We start from the raw sequence: 16,673 nt of genomic DNA, 5'->3' as shown, positions 1-16,673 counted from the left end.
GCTAGGCTACTCAGGGGTCAGGGACACACCTGAGCAGGCAGTCTGTCCGTTCTCAGATCTCAACCTCCGCGTTGGGAGATCCGCGGCTCTCCCCAAAGCTGTCAGACAGAGTCGTTCGCGTCTGCACCGGCTCCCGCTACTTCCCCTGTTGGTCTTCAGCTGTGCGCTGTCCCCAGAGGTGGAGACTACAGAGACAGGCAGGCTTCCTTGAGCTGCTGTGAGCTCCACCCAGTTCGAGCTTCCCAGCGGCTTTGTTTACCTACTTAAGCCTCAGCAATGGCGGGCGCCCCTCCCCCAGCCTCGCTGCTGCCTTGCGGATAGATCGCGGCAGACTGCTGTGTTAGCAGTGAGGGAGGCTTCGTGGGCGTGGGACCCTCCCGGCCAGGTGTGGGATATATTCTCCTGGAATGCCTGTATGCTTACAGCGCAGTATTGGGGTGGGAGTTACCCGATTTTCCAGGTGTTGTGTGTCTCAGTTCCCCTGGCTAGGAAAACGGATCCCCTTCCCCCTTGCGCTTCCAGGTGAGGCGATGCCTCGCCCTGCTTCAGCTCTCGCTGGTCAGGCTGCAGCAGCTGACCAGCACCGATTGTCCGGCACTCCCTAGTGAGATGACCCCAGTACCTCAGTTGAAAATGCAGAAATCACCGGTCTTCTGTGTCGCTCGCGCTGGGAGTTGGAGACTGGAGTTGTTCCTATTCGGCCATCTTGCTCCGCCCCCCGAAAGTTAATTTTTCTTTACAGGTCGTTGTACTTGCTAATATTGCCTGAATAAAATGTAATGGTGCAATAAGGTAGAATTTGTCCCACGGAACAGATAAACGTGAGGTTATTGAATAGGGACCTTGAGCTTACCACCCTTTGTTTGCTGTTCCAAGGTGCCTCTATAATAAGCTTAACAGATCCTTTAACTATTAAACTTTGACATCCAAAAGACACTCTATTAACATATTTATCTAATAAGAGAGGAGTGCAATATTACCCCATATCAATTCCTTTTTAAAAATGTACCTAGAAAATTGAATTAAACCAATTCAAATCTTCTGGTGGAACATGCAAGCCAATAAACTTTCTTCTCCATCTCCCTTCTAACTGTCATATAATCTAAACGCTGGCACTCAGTATTGTTAAATTATTATTTGTGTAAGGGTGTTTACATCAAATATGAATGAATGATCTGTGTTTTCACAAAGTCAAACAGCATCTAGCCAAAAAGCTACAAAGTCAAAAGACAGTCTTTGTCACTTTCTTTTGAGGGGATAGAAGAGTTAACATACACATGTGGTTCAAAATTCAGGTAGTACAAAATAATGTACAGTGAAAAGTCATCTATATTCCTGTCCCTCATTCATCCTGTTCTCCTCCTAGATACAACTGATGTTGTGAATTTTTTGTGTGTTCATAGATATCTTCCTTTTGTCAACCACTATGTGTGTATGTGTATAGACATACCTCTATAGCCATACATATATATATGTATAGTATGCCCTCCCCTCCCCATTTATAACTATTTTAAACAATCTTTATTGTCTGTTTCTTCCCAGAGCTCTTCTGTCTTTGCTTTGTATTTTGTCTGTTTTGAACACCTAATATAGTTGAGCTTAGAGAATTACCAAATCAAATGATAATTATTCAAGTTCTTTAAAATGAGAGCTATTTCACTGTGAATAATGGCCTCATGTCAAACACCACATGTCCTCTCTTACAAACGGGAGCTAAACAATAGGTACACATGAACATACAGGTGAAATAATGGACACTGGAGACTCCAAAACATGGGAGGATAGGAGCAATGGGGGCTGAAAAATTTCCTATTGAGTACACTGTTCATTATTTGGATGAGGGGTACACTAGAAGGCCAGACTTCACCCATACACAATATATTCATGTAACAAAAATGCACCTGTATCCCTGATATAGAAATGTTTTAATTTAAAATAAATAAGTAAAATAAAATGAGAGCTCCTCTAATGTTTGAAAGTCATCTTGTTTATAAAAATTTATTTTGAGCCAGGTGCAGTGGCTCACACCTGTAATCCCAGCACTTTGGGAGGCCAAGGTGAGCAGAACACTTGAGGTCAGGAGTTTGAGACCAGCCTGGCCAACATGGTGAAACCCCGTCTCTACTAAAAATATAAAAATTAGCCGGGCATGGTGGTGCGTGCCTATAATCCCAGCTACTTGGGAGACTGAAGCAGGAGACTCGCTTGAACCCGGGAGGCGGAAGTTGTGGTGAGCTGAGATCGTGCCACTGCACTCCAGCCTGGGCCACAAGAGTGAGACTGTTTCAAAAAAAAAAATATATATATATATATATATATATATATATATGTGTGTGTGTGTGTATATAAAATATATGTATATTTATACATATATAAATATATATATCAACTCATTTTTTAGAATACTATGTGTTACATAAAGCAAATAAATGTAAAATCTACAGATAACTTCATGAGCAGATAACCTTTCTATGGCATGGGATATATGAGGAGAAGGCTCAGGAACATATTGTATCAACATAGGATATGTGGTATTTTTATATTTAACATTAGTGTGAATGTGATTTTTAAACACAGAGGGATTCTGGTAACAAATTAAGCATTTTTATCCTTTAATAGTTTTTTGGAATGACTTACACACATGGGTTAAAAATCTTCATATCCTATGTGATCCATATCTAGTTACGCTGTTTGGGCCTCTAATGCTAACATTCCTTTATTTTCTACCCACTCAACTGCATGAAGCCATGACTTCTGCCTTTCCTTCTTTCTAGAACATTTTATTTTACTTGTCTTATCTCACATCCCAGGGGTAATGTACAAATGCCCAACACAAATATCTACTTGCTTCTTTTTACTCCCATTTTCAAATTTTCAGCTCTTAGAAAATCTCTTTGAGGCTCACCCATAGCTAAATGTGATGAACCATAGAATAGGTTATGACCAGTGCTGTGTCTTAGAAATAGGAATCATTTCTAAATTAATTGACTTAAAAGTCAATACTTTCCTACTATGAAGCCTATTATGGAAATGAATAAAACTGTAAAGTAATGAATTAAAGGTAATTTTGCATTGTGTACCATTTGCCATATTTGACTTACAAATTTCACATTTAAATAAAAGAAGCTGGGGTTGAAATAAAAAGCTGTTACACAAGGAAAAAAGAAAAATACTTAATAGAAATGAATGATCAATATTTCTCTTAAAAGAAAAACAGATTACTTTTGATAAAAGAGTTCAAACAAGTGGCTCGTGACAATATTAGTTATACATGTAAATATAAATGCATGTGTGTGTGTGTGTGTGTGTGTGTGTGTGTATGCACAGACAACAGTACATTTCCTTGGAAAACAGGTTCTTCTGCAACCTATGGCCAACTGAACTGAATAGCATCCTTGGAACTTTGTCTTCTACCACTAATAGGCTATATTTCAGACAGACAAATTGAACAGAAGAATGAGAAAATGTAGCTGTAGAAGTTTTTTTAGAAAAATTTATTCAATATTATGTTTTCAAATACAGAAACTATATATACATACAAAAATAGAAGTACGTGTGTGTATTTTTCATAATAAAAACTACAGAAAGCAAATCAATACTTGACAATATTTTCTTGGCTGGAAGAAATATGCAGAATGTATAGTGATCCCCAAATTGAGGTTTACATCTGGGGAGGTACTGAAATCTCAAAAAATAAAAAGGGAAAGATGCAAAATTTTTTTTTCCACTATAGGCAAGAAATCTGAAGAGTTTCAAAACATGGGTATGTGGAAGATAGAAAGAGGGTAAGTGACTATAGAACTGCTTGGACTAAAGAAAGAACCAGTTTCTGTTTGAACTCTGGCCCTAAGTTCGTATTCACGATTCTAATAGCCAGCACTTTTTGGCCATCCCTGTGAGCGCCAGGCACTGGACTAAGCACCACCTCATTTTATCCTTCTCTGACCTTCATATACACACTGTTAATACCTCTATTTTATGGATGAAGAAACAGATGCCTCGAGAGCTCAAGTAACTTACCAAGATCACACCAACAGTAAACTCAAAGTCAAGATTTGAAACAGAACATCAGTGTTTTTTGTTTTGTTTGTTTGTTTTTGAGATGGAGTCTCGCTCTGTTGCCCAGGATGGAGTGCAGTGGCGCAATCTCAGCTCACTGCAAGCTCCGCCTCCTGGGTTCACGCCATTCTCCTGCCTCAGTCTCCGAAGTAGCTGGGACTACAGGCACCTGCCACCACACCCGGTTGTTTTTTTCCTTTTCTTTTTTTTTTTTTTTTTTTTTTTTTTTTTTTTGTATTTTCAGTAAAGACAGGGTTTCACAGTGTTAGCCAGGATGGTCTGGATCTCCTGACCTCATGATCCGCCCGCCAGGGCCTCCCAAAGTGCTGGGATTACAGGCGTGAGCCACCGCACCCGGCCAGGACATCAATGCTTTTAATCACTTCATACTCTTTTTTTTTTCTTTCTTTCTTTTTTATTATTATACTTTAAGTTCTAGGGTACATGTGCACAACGTGCAGGTTTGTTACATATATATACTTGTGCCATGTTGGTGTGCTGCACCCATCAACTCATCAGCACCCATCAACTCATCATTTACATTAGGTATAACTCCCAATGCCATCCCTCCCCCCTCCCCCTCCCCATAATAGGCCCCGGTGTGTGATGTTCCCCTTCCTGAGTCCAAGTGATCTCATTGTTCAGCTCCCACCTATGAGTGAGAACATGTGGTGTTTGGTTTTCTGTTCTTGCAATAGTTTGCTGAGAATGATGGTTTCCAGCTGCATTCATGTCCCTACAAAGGACATAAACTCATCCTTTTTTATGGCTGCATAGTATTCCATGGTGTAGATGTGCCACATTTTCTTAATCCAATCTGTCACTGATGGACGTTTGGGTTGATTCCAAGTCTTTGCTATTGTGAATAGTGCTGCAATAAACATATGTGTGCATGTGTCTTTATAGCAGCATGATTTATAATCCTTTGGGTATATACCCAGTAATGGGATGTCTGGGTCATATGGTACTTCTAGTTCTAGATCCTTGAAGAATCACCATACTGTTTTCCACAATGGTTGAACTAGTTTACAATCCCACCAACAGTGTAAAAGTGTTCCTATTTCTCCACATCCTCTCCAGCACCTGTTGTTTCCTGACTTTTTAATGATTGCCATTCTAACTGGTAATCACTTTATACTCTTTTATTCTACTCTATTGTATTCTACTCTACTGGAAAAAACTGATTTTTGCTTCTCACTAAAACATTCTCATTAATGTCTTTGCTATAGTTGACTAAAATTACACCATATAGTCTATTCTCTTAAACCATGTCATTCCTAAGAGCTATATTCCAAAAATATTTTGATATTTAGCATAAATAGATGGATTGTACTGGGATTCAATGGTTGAATTGCTGGCTTCCTACAAATTTGTTCTGTGGCGAGGTGCATAATAAAAGCTCTTTTGACTAACAGGAATAATAATAGCTAATGATTATTGAGTACCATGTGCTAGCTGCTATTCTGAGAGCTTTAGGTTTATTAACTAAAAGGGATTTAATCTTCATAACAACCTTATGAAGTAGGTGCTATTATTATATCCAGTTTATAGATGGGAAAACTGAAAATGTGCTTTTTGAAGACCTGTGAACAGATATAATCCCTAAAAAGATATGAAAAGCAAGCTGTAAAATCAAAACAAATGCTTAATAAAATGTCTACCATACATAACTTTATATAGGTTCTATTAGTTATTGAATGTAATGTATGTAAAGTCTTTATTACATCTGAAAACAACTTGTAGAATAGATTTTTCTCACTTGCAAGGATTCCTGAGTATTCACTGTGCTTGCTAAGAAAGACATCTCAGCCAAACTTTAAATAAAATGAGTATTCATAGCCAAAGAACTCAAAAGGAAAATCATAAATATCTCTCAAATATTTTCACAGAAAAAAAATGAGGGGGGGGAGAGAGAGAGAGAGAGAAAGTTGAGGGGTTTCCCAAAGAAAGGGAAAGACTTTTGAAGGGGTTGAAATAGCCTTGGAAGTGCTAAGGACTTTGCATTCACCTTGTTCAAGTTCACTCTAAGTTTAAGATGCACTAAAGAACCATGAAACAAGATTTGAAAGCTGATGATCCTGCTCTGCTCCCTGCTGGCCATATGACCCTGGGCAAAGCCCTTAGTGGCCCTGTTCCTCATCATCAAACAGTACAGTCGTAAAGATTAAACAAGGTTGTGTATTGGAAAGTGCTTTGCCAACCATATATTTCTACAGAAGTAAGATAGAGCTGTTAATTCCAGCCATTCAGTTTTTCTCCTTTTGAGGGAAGGGCAATTAAAGTTCTAAGGTATTTTTAAAAGAAATTTTGTTTTCTTTATTGTTAAGTAAATGTAATAAAGTAAACAAAATGTTGTCAAGTCACTCTCTGTCCTTGGGAGACTTCTTTCTATAAATAGCTAAGGATAATTAGCCTATTGACTTTCTGTAAATGAGCATTGCTTAGATGCTGGAGAAGTTTATTTATTTAAGTAGTCTTAACATACTCTCTGAAATATTATTATACCTGCCAGTGCTCAACAAGGTGCCCCGAGCACTTTTGCAGCCGCCAGCCTCTGGGTAAGGTGGTGCTGAGACCCACAAGGCAAATGTCCACTCTGTTTTCTCAAAAACCCAAGTCCCTGCAGCTGCCTGTGGGGCTGCCCTTGACTGTGTGAGAGCCTCAGACACCCTTCCTCTCACTCAAGGCCTGGGCTTAAGCAGAAGAGATAAAGACCTTCTTTTCTCAGGTTCAGTGAGCAGATGGCTCAATCTGCTAGCCAGACTTTTCCCTCCACTTCAGAAATTTAAGGAACCCTATGCAAGGGGACCTTGCAAGCCCATCTTGGCCCAGAGGTCACTAGGGACAAAATAAGAGAAGCAGTGAGAGAAAGAGGGGAGTGATGGAATCCCGCAATTTTCTCCAGCTATCCAACTATGTGCCAATTAATTTTCACAATATTTTCACCTGGCTGAGTGGAGCCTCAAATACTGAGGACAGCCAAACCTCCCTTCCCCCTTCTCATAAGCTGTGTCCCCACCCCAGCACCTGTATCTCTACACTCACAGGCATATGCATAGCATTACGTCTTCTACCTGGGAGAGACTGGGGTGGGTGTAATGAAAGGGGAGGAGGATTAAGAAGACAAACATAGAGGAAGGGGCAACGGGTAAGGTAACTACTCTATCTCTGTCCCTCACTCTGAAACTGAAGCGTTCGAGAGATTTAGTGTAGCTCCAGAGTAGCAGAGCCACCTCTTGGCTGGAGGAATAAAGTGCAGGGCAGCAGGGCTGTTCTCCCAGCCCCTTAAAGAAGACAGGAACACCTGAACTCTGGAAGCATTGGAAACGTGGAATCAGCCCAGACTTGTCACAGGAATTCTTGTGCTGGACCGCAAGGAGAAATCACCAAGTGACATTACCACATGGGAGTTAGAATATAATCTGAATCGAGGATGCACTAATCACTGCTGCCAGTCTGGTACACAGATGTGAATAAAGCACCCTAAAAACAATACCTGGAAATAATGCAAGTGACCCTGAGAGGCCACCAGAGTCAGACAGGTGGGGGCTCATGCTACCATGGCTTACTCCCTAATGACAAATGTGGTCTGGGACACCTTGGTTACATTTCCTGCATTACTCCTCTCACTAATCCATCCATGTGTTTTACAGTCCTGACCCACATCACAAGGCTCCCCAGTAGATGGAGGAGGAAGCCTTCAGCTCCCAATGGAGAACCACTTGTGGGCTCCACAAAACTCCTTCTCATATAAAAGTTCAAATAGGTTTTTGACTCTTTATCAAAAATTCGAACATGGGACAAGTCGATAAAGTTTACTACCTGTCAGTGAGACAAAGATGATAACAATTAGGCACAAAAACTAACTCATCTTATGCAACTCTTGCACCCAAGAGGGCTGTGTAACAGGTAGTCTGAACTTGCTACATATCATGCCTTAAATCTTTGTCCAAAGAAAGACAGCACTGATACAGGCTTACACTGAACCTGATGAGTTGCTCTGGTGGTCTTCTCAAGCTGAAGCAACTATTTCCATCTTCCCAGGACTGAAATGGTTATGAATCACTCTTTCTATGTTTAAATTTTGATTTCTTATGATTTTCAAACATAAATGTTGCTACTTTTAGCTGCTCACAGATTTAGAAAGACATGGATACATACCTAAAATTTGTGGCTGTATTAGATACAATCTCCTTTCACAAAATCTTGCATATCACACTACTTGCAAAAGGGTGCCTTTTCCCAGTTGTATGGCAGGGAGTGGGAGGAAATATCACTTTATGTTAAAATGTCAACTTTTCATGGAATAAAACCCAAAAATGAAGAGACTATCACATGAATAAGAAAAGATAATATTGTCCATTTACTACCTAGGTGGATTTCACTGTTTCTTTAAAAAAAAAAAAAAAAAAAAAAAAAAAAAAGTTTGAAATGGAAAGGAACTTTTAAAAGCCAAATTAGGCACCAAAAAAAGTTCTTACATTACTCTGATTCCCCCTGCCCATTCACCTCTGTCTATGACCCAAAGCATTCTAGGGAGAATAATAGGAAGAGGTAAAAGGAAAAGAAGGTAGAGGATGAATAAAATTGTCCTCCAAGAATCTTGGGAGACACTAAAAATTAGGAAAAGGATTCAGAACTTCAAATGAAATAGCAGAATAAAATTGTACGTTTTTGCTCCAACACGAGCATGATTTCTATGCTCACTAGTTATATTAATATAAGGTGTTATTTAATGGGTCTTCATTTGCCATTTGAAATCCTTTTAACAGAGTTGCTCTATCTGGTTTTATCTACTTTAATTAATGTTTACACTTCTATTCCTAAATCTAAGGCATCTTCAAAAAGGGTATTGCCTGAAACTTTAAAATAATACAACAGTTACTCTAGTCATTTAGTCTCAATCCTACTTGGGTCTATTTGGTTCTGGCTGGAGTACAGTGGCTCCATCATAGCTCACTGCAGCCTCAATCTGCCAGGCTCAAGTGATCCTCCAGCCTCAGCCTCCTGAGTAGCTGGCATGTGCCAGCACACCTGGCTGATTTCTTTTTTATTTTTATTTTTAGTAGTGATGAAGTCTTTTGATGTTTCCCAGGCTGATCTTGAACTCTTGGCCTCAAGTAGTCCTCCCGCCTCAGCCTCCCAAAGTGCTGGGGTTACTGCACCCAGCAAGTTTAAAATATTTAATGGAACAAAACACAGTCACTATTTTTTTTTTTTTTTTTTTTTTTTGAGATGGAGTCTCGCTCTGTCGCCCAGGCTGGAGTGCAGTGGCATGACCTCGGCTCACTGCAAGCTCCGCCTCCCGGGTTCACACCATTCTCCTATTTCACAGCCATCTTATCTTAGAAGTGGCATGTAAGACTCAGTCCCAGGGGGGTTGCGTCTTCCTCATGCACATCAGGGGAATGCAAAATGTTAAAGCCCGTTCAGGGGAACACTCCTTGCTTCATGGACAAAGGATGCAGGAGCTGGAATCTAGCTTTTGTTTTTGTCCTCCTTCTTCGCTGAGCAGCAGTAGCAGAGGATTGAGCTAATTGACTTCCATAACTAACTCATGGCACATTGCTTTACTTGGTCCTAGGAAAGTCTCTCTTTTATTTTACTTTTGAATTTTGTACTACCTCCTGTTCCTTTTCTATCTCCCCCTCCCACAACTGGCTTCATTTCTCAAGTGTTTGATATATTTTTCTTTTATAGGACCACCCTTATTCTGTACTCAAACCTCCCCCTAATCATGGTACCCACTCTCCAGAGTCTTCTCCCCATCTTCACATATGGTCATGCCCTGATGTTAGCTTTGGCACCCTGGGTTGTCTGTGCCTCTACCTCCTCACTCACCATTTCCTTCCCTGCTGGCTTGATGTTTCCATGACTGACCAATCAGTAATCACCCTGCTAGGCTCAGGGCTGCAGTTCTCGAACAAGGGCAACCTGCAGGAATAGCCTGGATCTTCCAGGAGGCCTTTGGCTTCCCAGAATCTGCTGTCAGGGAACCTCCATGTAACACACAACACCCCCCCCGCCCCCCGAAAAAAAGAATTCTCTTGGAATTCTAAGGAGTATGTGTCATACATACTCCTAATTCAGAATTGGAGAACAAAAAATACCTTCATAATGGCATTGAACTCTACTTCAGGGGAATTTGGAAAATATGAAAGAGACAAAATACTTATTTGTGTCTGCTCTTCATCAACGGTGGCATGCTATTCAGGATTTACCAGGCAACCATAATGTTCGAGCATTGACTAGCTATCCAGAATGCAGACAATGTGTGCCCCCAATTCAAAAGAAGCATAATGGAGAAAATATTGTTGTGTTTATATCACCATAAAGGGATTGAAAGTGAGCCATGGTCCACCAAACTAACAATGTTCAGATTTGTGCTACTGTTGGGGGGCCTGTTGCCAATCTTGGACTCCAGTCGACCCTGCTGTAGACTGAAGGAGTTCTGATATGTCCAAGAAAACTCTGCTCACCCACTGGACACACCATTCTTTTGGTGGGATTTACCACAGCAGGCCCATCAGAGATATGACTTAGTATAATAGACTGTTAATAATTGTGCTCTTTATGAAAAAGCTTTCAAAATATGCAATACGATGGAAATTCTTTGAAACTCATTTTAAATCTTCAATCTGGCAATGTCAAGCAGACAAAACGTGGAACAGCATATGTTTTTAAGTATCTCACAGCTGTCGTCTTAAAAGCTGTAGACAGCTTTAGTTCAGCCAACATACTCATTTCCTGCAAATAAAAAGTTGAACAAATACCCATATCTCTGTACTCAAAATGCATGTGCTTGAGTATTATTCTTCATTATATATAGCACTTTTTATTTGTAAAGCACTTTCTAATTACTCTGGTGACTTACTCTCTAAGGCAATCCTGTGAATGGCGTTTTCAAAGTTGAGAGACAAGGGAACTAAAATGCTGAGACTGTGGCACAGGCTGAGGGCCTGTGCCTCTTGGGTCCTACAGCTCCATGTGTTGGGATGAGGAGATGTAGAAAAATGTGAGGTGCATTTAGAGACTTCTGAATTGCTACTTTCTGCCCTAAGTGGATGTTCTTGGGGCAACCTGTTATGTGGTGAGAACTGTCCTTGGCAATGTGAAAGTAATGCTGGTTTATACTTTATGATTCTTTTCTCCTAAGCTACTTAAAGTGCTTTTCAGGTAATAACTCAAAATTACCCTAACATCTCTATGATACATGTCTGCAGCAGATATTATCTTCGTTTTAGCAATAAAGAAGAAATGGGAGCATAGAGTCATAGAGAGTCATAGAACAACTTAGAGCCTCCCCTGGCTCCCAGCCAGCAGGCTGATTTAGCAAAGAAGCTTGCAAGTACATTCAATGAAGATCATTTTGCTTTGAGACAAGGTCTTGCTCTGTTGCCAGGCTGGAGTGCAGTGGTGCAGTCATAATTCATTATAACCTCAAACTCCTGGGCTCAAGCTGTTCTCCCACTTCAGCCTCCCAAGTAGCTGAGACTACAGGTGTGCACTACCATGTCCAACTAAAATTTTTTAAAGAATTGGGGTCTTTCTATGTTGGGCAGGCTGGTCTTGAACTCATGGCCTTAAGTGATCCTCCTGCCTCAGCCTCCCAAAGCGCTGGTAATACAGGCATAAGCCACCATGCCTGGACTCAATGAAGAACATTTTGTTGGAAAAGACTTCAAACATACTTATCTATTAGCAACAAAACTAAGAAATAATTATGTGGTGAGTCTGAAATAGAGCTCTTTGCATTGATGATTCACAAAAAATATTAAATGACTGCAGCAACAATAAGAATCTGCTTGTTCTTTGTTTAGGAGCCGATTGCAAACCCACTTTGGCCATTTAAACTTATTTTCAAGGCTAATAAATTCTTATTGAGGGGTTTTTGTCCCCCTCTATTCAAAAAATAGAAGCCCCTTTTGCATCAGAAAGTGTTTCTCTGACAAAAAATGTTTTAAAAACTTTATGAAATAAACAGAAAAAAGAAATGGAACAAGTATAGTTCCTGCCATGCATAATGAACCAGGTAGCTCTTAGCATGTGTGCGTGTTTATTCATCTGATTTTCCAGCTCTTTCAAGGATCCAAATGTAAAATGGAGCACTTGGGAAAAACTCACAGATTTATAAGGCACTCTGGGGAATACAAGGTCTATAAACCCACCCATTAGCCTCATCCATAGCTAGGGTATGAAGTTCTTTTACTGCCACAATATGGACCATGATGTTTCTAATCCAGAGATAATTTGGTATCAGTAACCAATGTAATACTGGCACTGAAATGTCCTTCATTTCCCTTTACTGCTTCCAACCTAGGCAACATGAATGTAATTGAGTGGAAATTGCTTTTCAAGGAGTTGTGTCTGCACTAGAACCATGAAACAAAGGATTGAGAGTCCATCTCATCTCCGCAGGCCAGCTACCAAGCACTTTTATATTTGAAAACTTAACAGAAAGTTCATATGGTGGCTTCTCATGCTGAATTTATATGGTTTAAGTAGAATTATGTACTGAATACAGTTTTCACAAGCCAATAACCAGAAGTGCAAAAATAGAACCTTTACTTTTTTCTGTAATCAAGCTTAACTTCTATCTCAAGCTCTGAGTCTTCTCTGTAACAGGAAAGTTAAACACCCCCAATTTAAATTAATTCAAATTAGTGGTTCTTCAGTCACTTCAAGGATAAAATTAGACAAATTCAGGGTTTCCTGCTTTCCCTTTCATTGTTTTGGGATGTCAGTGTAGTTCTGTGGGAACTGCATGCATCATGGTGCTGAGAAGCGAGGCAGCTTCTCCACTGGCATCTGATGACAGCACTTTCACCTGCTGGTCTTTGGTCAATAGTCTGTATCTCCATAGCATCCTCTGCCGGTGTGCTTGGGTCCACCGTGTCCTCTGGCTTTTCCATGCTGCTCCTGACTGGAAACCCTTGTCACAACCTCTCTCAGCCATGTCCACAACCCACTAGGGACATTGAAAATTCTTGTGGGCTCTTCTCTAAGCTGCAGAAGGCTCAGAATTGCCAGAGCCCTTCTCACCTAGATTTGCCTCATTGTCCTCTCTGCTTTGCTACTGCTTCAGTGTGCCCATGAGGTTCGCTGCGCCCTCAGGCCTTACCCACAAAGCAAGCACAATTCTTCCCTGCTCTTGGAACCCTCCAAGTCAATCTGAGCCTTCTCTCAACCTCACCCAGGGATTGGTCACTGCTAAACAAGGAGTCTAGAGTCAAACTTCCTGAGTGCAAACACTGGCTCTGCCACTTACTAGCTATGAGACTTTGGGCCTGTCTCTTGACTCCTTTGTGCCTCAGCTTTCTCATCTACAAAATGGGATCTACATCATAAGGTTGTTGAGAAGAGTACATGGATTAAAATATGTCCACTTGGAATACTGGTTGGCATATAGTAAGTACTACATGGGTTGGATATGATTATTGCTGCTGGTCCATGGTGGAGGCTGAGGGTGGAGCACTTCTCTCAGATCCATATCAGCATCTACCTCCAGGCCCGTTGAGGGGAAGAATTAGTTGTCACTTCACACTGTCTTCCCATTCTAATGTCTATTGTATAAACATTATGCTCTGAATCCTTCAGTCTCTTAAGCTTTGGAAAATCAAAATACCTTTTCTCTTTCAAAAACCTGAACTTACCCAATTTAAGTCTTTGACTCTGCCATAGACATCAAGAAACTATTAAACTATTGGAAATTAAAAGTCAAGAATTTGTCTTCTTCACTTGTCTCTCCCCTAAGGTAATAACCCTGATCTCCCTGATCAGGGGAAAGACTGTAAGTTACAAAGTTAGCATTTCCCTCTCTTTTTTGGGGGGGGATGAAAAAATTAAGTTTCCATCCAATTATCTTTTTCTTTTTATTCCTTTTACAGCCATCAGAAAACTTCAGAAGAAAGAGAGATAGAAAATAGGATACTATGGGGATAAAAATGGAGAAGGACAGGATGGCTGACTAAATCCAACCAGGAAGAGCTTCTCCGACTAAGAGAGGCCAGAGTAGCTTCTCCGACTAAGAGTAGTATGGCATACTCCAAACAGATCTTATGAGAGAATGCACTGAAAGTGGATGGAGAAATGATGCAGATACTGGGGCTGAAGGGGGAGGAAGCTGGGAACCCTGCACAAGGTTGCTAAGTGCTGGGTCTCATTCCTGCCCCTGAAAGCTCCCAAGGAAGGGGTGAGTGAGGGAATTGCAGAGTGGCCAACTCTTACCATGGATGGCTGGTATCCTAGCTGCAGGAGATCGCATGGCCCCTACGAGCATTTAAGTTGGCAGGGAAAACTACCAGGAGAGTCAGTAGAGACAGAGATCCAGTCTGCACGGAACCTGGGGAATTTGGTGAACAAAGAGGTGCAGAGGAATACGGACATACCACAAGGCTCTCCATACTCCTCTAGGTGGCTCTGACCTTTGTCAACTGCTTGACCTGGCAAGCAGGGCTGTCTTTCTCATGGGACCAAGATAACTGTGATGTACACACACACACCCCCATCCACTGGTCCCTCCCAGGGTCCCTGCCTAGCCACTTCCATGAAATCAGGCACACAGTAAAGCCTCCCCTGCTCTGCCAGAGCACTTTTGCCAATCACCGACGCCATAGTGCTATTACTGGTGGCCCCTGCCACCCCACCATAGCACTTTCACTTGTGGCCCCCACTGCTCTACTGGAGCACTTTCACCAATGGTCCCCCAGCTGTCTTGCTGGAGTGCTTTTGCTGGCAATTCCTGATGCAGCACTTTAGCCAGCAGCCACCAACAGAGCACTTTTGCCAGTGACCTAGGAGCACCTCAACCCTCCAACCTCCATACAGCCAGTGCTCAACCTAGAAGGGCCAGAGGGCAAAGGCGTGGGGATGGTCCCAGACACCTAGGGCTAGAGGACACAGCTCAGGAGTGCTATACTAAGGCTTGTCCATCTGAAAACATCCATAACTCCAACTTATAGTTGAAGTCAATCAACCATATTCAACATAAATGATCCATGAATTGAAAGATGATATAACCATTTTAAGAAAGATTCAAACTGAACTTCTAGAATTGAAGAATTCACTACAGCAATTTTGGAATACAATGGAAGTATTAAAAACAGAATAGTCCAAGCTGAGGAAAAAAATCTCAGAGCTTGAAGATTGCTCCTTCAAATCAATGCAAGCAGACAAAAATATAGAAAAAAGAATTTTTAAAAATGAATAAAACCTCTGGGAAATATGGGATTATGTAAGGAGACCAAACCTATGACTCATTGACATTCCTGAAAGAGAAGGAAAGAAAGTTAGCAGCTTGGAAAACATATTTCAGTATATAATTTACAAAAATTTTCCCAATCATGCTAGAGAGGTTGACATGCAAATTCAAAAAATTCAGAAAACCCCTCCCTGCAAGATACTATACAGGATGACCATTTCCAAGACACAGTCATCAGATTGTCCAAGACCAATGGGAAAGGAAAAAATCTTAAAGGTAGAGAAAAGGGGCCAGTCACTTAAAAAGAAAACCCCATCAGGTTAACACTGGACCTTTCAGCAGAAACCTTACAAGCTAGAAGAGATTGGGGGCCTATTTTCAGTGTCCTTAAAGAAAAGAACTTCCAACCAAGAATTTCGTATCCAGCCAAACTAAGCTTCATAAGCAAGGGAGAAATAAAATCCTTTTCAAACAAGCAAATAATAAGGAAATGTTTTACCACTAAGCCTGCCTTACATAAGGTCCTTAAGGAAGTGCTAAATATGACAACAAAAGAAAGATTTCTGCCATCAAAAAAAAACACACACACACACACTTACGGGTGTCAGGGGGCAGGGGCCAGTGTAGCCTCTGTGCCTCGTTGTCCCTGGCATCACCCATACATCACTCAGGCCGCCAGCACCATGAAGATCTGGACTTTGGAGCACGTCTTTGACCATCCGTGGGAAACTGTTACAACAGCTGCAATGCAGAAATACCCAAACCCTATGAACCAACTGTGATTGGAGTTGATGTGTTGGACAGACATATAGATCCCTCTGGAAAGTTACACAGCCACAGACTTCTCAGCACAGAGTGGGGACTACCTTCCATTGTGAAGTCTCTTATTGGTGCAACAAGAATGAAAACATAAACGCAAGAACATTCTGTAGTTGACCCTGTAGAGAAAACAATGAAACTTAAATCTACTAATATTTCATTTACAAATATGGTTTCAGTAGATGAGAGACTTATATACAAAGCACATCCTCAGGACCCAGAATAAACTATTTTGACTCAAGAAGCCATTCTCACCATGAAAAGAATTAGCCTCAGCAGTTACTTTGAAGAACTGATGGCAAGTATGATATCCTCAAATGCTAGTAAAGGTCGAGAAGCAATAGAATGGGCAATATATAAATTAAGTGCTGAGACTGAGGAACTGACAGCCTCAGCAAAAGGAAGCATAAGGACTCCAATGGCGGCAGCAGCATTTGCAGAGAAGTGATCATGACAGTTGGTAGACAATGTTGGGTAGCCCAGGTCTCTCCAAGCTGACTGTATATTTATTTGTTATTTTAAAAATACAACTATATTTTAGGTAGTTTTTTTTTTTTTTTTTTTGATAAGCTGGTGTAAGTCTATGTGATTTTTG

At 40.9% G+C, this 16,673-nt stretch overlaps 1 pseudogene; it reads left to right on the top strand.

The window, feature by feature from the left end:
• Positions 1–15,942: 15,942 nt before the first annotated feature.
• On the top strand, positions 15,943–16,526 carry LOC104674414 (annotated as a pseudogene).
• Positions 16,527–16,673: the final 147 nt, after the last annotated feature.

The sequence above is a fragment of the Rhinopithecus roxellana genome, chromosome 6 (assembly GCF_007565055.1).
Source record: "Rhinopithecus roxellana isolate Shanxi Qingling chromosome 6, ASM756505v1, whole genome shotgun sequence".
Taxonomy (NCBI): domain Eukaryota; kingdom Metazoa; phylum Chordata; class Mammalia; order Primates; family Cercopithecidae; genus Rhinopithecus; species Rhinopithecus roxellana.
Note: the sequence above shows the minus strand (reverse complement) of the source record. Positions and strands in the feature narration are given on the sequence as shown.